The sequence below is a fragment of the Mesoplodon bidens genome (assembly GCF_964165515.1).
Source record: "Mesoplodon bidens genome assembly, chromosome: Y".
NCBI lineage: Eukaryota > Metazoa > Chordata > Mammalia > Artiodactyla > Ziphiidae > Mesoplodon > Mesoplodon bidens.
The window spans coordinates 48830215-48835284 of NC_138180.1; positions in this window are offsets into that span (position 1 = coordinate 48830215).

Here is a 5070-nt window from a genome sequence, read left to right on the forward strand (position 1 = left end):
TATTTATATAATCAATAAAGCAAAAGCTTATTAATTAAACAAATTAGATTTCTATTGGCATTTAAACAAACATCGATTGCACACCTAATGAATTTTTCTCTATTTAATTCAAACCACAGTCTGCTGTATCTGATTTTCTTAAATGCTTTAAGTGCTGTATGAAGCAGACACAATACACACATACTATTAAACTTGTTGAAAACTGGATTGGTTCACTTAGGCTAATCAGGTCAAAAGTGCTAATAAATTTAAGGGTGTTTCTTTACTTTTATATTCTTATTCCCTCTTACTCATTTTTAGGGTTGTCTTTCTTGTTTTCATCAATTTTACCAACTGTACACGTGTCCAGTGCTTCAATAATCCTACACACCCTAAAGATGAGCAGCATTCCAGCTGCCCGTAGTTGAAAGATTTATCAACCGGTTTATTCCTGGTGTAGGTCATGAGGATTGTTTGCCTCTTCCAAGGTGATTTTACCTGAGTTGCTTACTCAACAAGAGAGGCCCTCCTTTTAGAGGTCACTATTGTCCTTTATATAAGGAACTTTCCAAATCACTGTTCCCAACAGTTGGTCAGTGTTATTTTCTGGTAACCCCAGCTTTTATCCCAAGCTGTCACTTGATCTGGACATCTCAGCTTTTTAGTACAATTCACTAACACCTTAATTTAGTACCACTTCACCTTTGTTATACAAACGGGAGTGAGCCTTCTTTGCCGTTGCTTGTTCTGAGGGGGACCCAGTCAAGCCCATTTACGTCGGAAAGTTTAGGTCAGTGCTGCTCTTCGAAATTACTGTTCTTGCCCATCTGCAATTCAGTCCTGGGTATTGACTTCTGTGATTATTGACCATTATTATGATGAGATTATCATCCTTGGTGTTTGGTCCCTTAGACTAGTACATGCTTACAGTTATTCCTGATGCGTACGTACGGAACATACGTCCTGCACTGTTTAAGCTGAAGTACTGCCAGGTCTGTCCCCAGGAGTCTGTCCAAATTCTTGGAGGGTGGTACAAAATAAATTATGAAGTTGCTTTCGATTGCCATCTGCCTAGCTCGAGAAATAGTATCTGAACACCCTCACAGACTATCACTAGCTGCGACTTTAGAACCAGATTGGTCCCTTGGAAATAAAAACAGGTGTTTTACATACCATAAATATAGTTAGACAGATGGAATGTTTAGGGTAGAGAAAAATACTCCTTACCTACTTATTTTAGTTCCCATTATCTTTCTTGTTCTTCCTGAATAATCTACGACCATCAGTAGAAGGTTGTTTTTGGGAGAACAGGCATGAAAAAGGGAAACAAATTTTTATTTATGGCTTATGAAAATGTAGAAAATCAAGGAATACAGAATGATACAAAGCAGAATCGATGGCTATAGAATAACGCAAGGTACTGAATTACTACACATAGGTATTGACACCTGTGGTACCCTTAGTTTTGTACTGGCTAATGTCTTTGTGTGTGTGTGTGTGTGTGTGTGGTACGCGGCCCTCTCACTGTTGTGGCCTCTCCCATTGCGGAGCACAGGCTCCAGACGCGCAGGCTCAGCGGCCATGGCTCACAGGCCCAGCTGCTCCGTGGCATGTGGGATCTTCCCGGACCGGGGCACGAACCCATGTCCCCTGCATCGGCAGGCAGACTCTCAACCACTGCGCCACCAGGGGAGCCCTGGCTAATGTCTTTTGACTGTGGTGGTGTTTTTATAAACTATGTATCTTCATACTCTTGATGAATATTCTTAAAGTTCTGTTCACGTTCTGTACATTTTCCATATCTTTTTACCTCTTATAACACCAGATAATCTGCAACAATATTCACAAAAATATTGTAGTCCTAAAATTTTGCAGAGGAAAATGTCACTTATTTTTACATCCCCCTTCTACATGCAAAGCATTTCCAAACTGTTATCACATGGGCTGAAGTATTTCCCCCTCAGGGTTATTTTGAAGATAGAGAAGTTTCCGAGCCTGCGGCGTGTTAGTTTCAGGTGAGTTTACTTCCTTCACACAAGTCAGAAGACTTAGTAAAAGAAAAAAAAAATACAGGAAAAATGTTGAGGCTCTCAAGCTACAAGTTTTGCAGTGGATACCTGCCTTCTACAAAATGGATTCTGAGGGTTTTTAGAATCTTCACATCTGACAGAAAACCTTACTTGAAAATATGCCTGGTGTTTTCATTCAGAATGGTAGAGGCACATTGGAAAAAAAGTGTATGTACATTAAAAAACAAAAAGTCTTCAAATCGTCCCCAATATCCATATATTAGGAAGATTCATTATTATCTGTTAGGCATATGATTGTTTCTTTGCATGTAGAAATATGGACACAAAAGTACATCTTTATCTTTTTAGCACAAAAATAGATTTGGTTCATACTTTCTATAGAATGTATATTCTCCTGCAACTTTAATTTTTTTCCCTGTTCAGTACCATTTCAAAGAAATCTTTAAGTTTTATTCTTAATTTACAACGTGTTAATTTTTGCTGTACAGCCTAGTGATTCAGTTATATACATATACATTCTTTTTCATATTCTTTTCCATTATGGTTTATTACAGGATACTGAATATACTTCCCTGTTCTATACAGTAGGATCTTGTTGTTTGTGCATTCTATATATACTGGCTTGCATCTGCTAATCCCACACTCCCAGTCCTACCCTGCCCCCGCCTCCTCCTTGACAACCACAAGTCTGTTCTCTATGTCTGTGAGTCTGTTTCTGTGTTGTAGGTAAGTTCATTTGTGTCATATTTTGGATTCCACATATAAGTAACATCATATGGTATTTGTTTCTTTCTGACTTAGTTCGCTTACTATGATAATCCCTAGCTCCATCCATGTTGATGCAAATGGCATTAATTCATTATTTTTTATAGCTGAGTAATATTCCATTGCATATATGTACCACATCTTCTTTATCCATTGACCCATTGATGCACATTTAGGTTGCTTCCATGTCCTGGCTATTGTGAATAGGGCTGCTATGAACATAGGGGTGCATTTATCTTTTTGAATTAGAGTACTGTGTGGATATATGCCCAGGAGTGAGACTGCTGGATTATATGGTAGTTCTACTTTTAGTTTAAGGAACCTCCATACTGTTCTCCATAGTGGCTGTATCAATTTACATTCCCACCAACAGTGCACGAGGGTTCCCTTTTCTTCCCACCCTCTCCAGCATTTGTTATTTGTAGACTTTTTTTTGATGAGGGCCATTGTGACTGGTGTGAGTTTGTTTTCATTTGCATTTCTCTAATGATTAGGCATCTTTTCATGTGCCTCTTGGCCATCTGTATGTCTTCTCTGAAGAAATGTCTATTTAGGTCTTCTGCCCATTTTTTGATTGGGTTGTTTGTGTTGTTGTTAAAGAAATAATTATTTTGAATTAACTCGTTAGTTTTAAGATGCTGTTGTCTGAGTGCCCGAACACTGACACGATCATCTCCTACTCGTGGTCTTTTAGAGTCCCTTCGGTCTTTATGTATCTATCACTGCACGCTGCAAATATTTCCGTAGGAGAAACCACTACGGGAAGAAGTGCTGGCTCGAAGGGAATACACAAAAGTGTATACACTTTTCAGTTTATACACTGAAAAGCTCTAGGCAAATTCCCCTTCCAAGAAGGCAGTGGGAAGACACACTCTCTAAACAGCTTCTGAGAGCATTTCGCTCCCCACCTTGAGTAACAACGGATAGTATCAATCTTTTCAGATTTTGGTGATCATGGAGACCAAAGTAAATGGGATGCGCACCTTGTTTTAATAGAGAGAACATATTAATCTTCTATTGGGTTTGTGGATCCATTTTGTCCATGTTCAGAAACTCACGCGGTAAGAACACCATGTGTTCTTTTGGAATTCCTTAGGAATGTGTTTCTTTGCTTCTTGGTCCTGGTGGGGGAGGTGGGGAATTATTCCTTTATCCCATGATTCCTATTATTCCTTTTCCTATTTCCATCGAGAACAAAACCTCTGCTCCGTGATTTAAAAGGGAGGCCTGCCAGGGACAGACTCGCATTACCTCTTACTCCTCCTTTCACGTCTGTCTCAGAGAACTTTTCTCCAAGGTGATCCCCACATAGAGGACGTTTGGCGTAGCCCTGGGTTCAGACTCTCATTCATTCCCTTTCTCTCTCAGAAGCTTACCCTGCCTTCAGAGAGAGGCCAACTCACTCCCTGCCAGCTCCCCCTGCCAAACCCACACACAGGAGGCCCACCTCCTTCTGGTTCTCTTCTTTGCATGAAAGATGTCACAAAGACCATGATTTTTCATGTGTCCGGCTTTGGCAGCTATGTTTGGAACTTGGCTCTGCTGGCTCCGGTTTTTCCAAAGGCAGATTCTAAAGTTGGAATGGGGTCGGGGTGCTTGGGAGGTGAGACGTTTCTTTAAGGCTAATTCATCCTCGAATACATAAGACATCCTACAATTTGGAGACAGAATTTATGCCAATCCTCACATGAGTTCTTTTGTGTGAGCTTTAGCATATGTCTCCTGTTCTCTTAATTACTAACACCCCCTTGTCCTCAAATTATTTGAGCCAAATATTGTGCTCGTACATGATTAATCTGATTTGTGAAATTTTACCATATTGGATTTCTTTGTACCCAAAGGGTATCCAACTGGAGGACAGTTGCTACATTGATTCAGATTGTGTGTATATAACCAAAAATCATAAGCATGATGTGATATTTGAATTAATGTCTAATTTTAGATATCTTTCTAAAATGAGATCATAAAGAATACTTTTTTACATGACAAAGGGAATTTGCCAGTTTCCCAAAAGGTGCCTAAAATCTGAAGACAACCTTTTTTTTTTTTGCTGTATGCGGGCCTCCCACTGTTGTGGCCTCTCCCGCTGCGGAGCACAGGCTCCGGATGCGCAGGCTCAGCGGCCATGGCTCATGGGCCCAGCCGCTCTGCAGCATGTGGGATCCTCCCGGACCGGGGTACGAACCCGTGTCCCCTGCATCGGCAGGCGGACTCCCAACCACTGCGCCACCAGGGAAGCCCTGAAGACAACCTTTTGATAAGAATGTTAAATTTCTGTGTAAACAGATATTTCTCC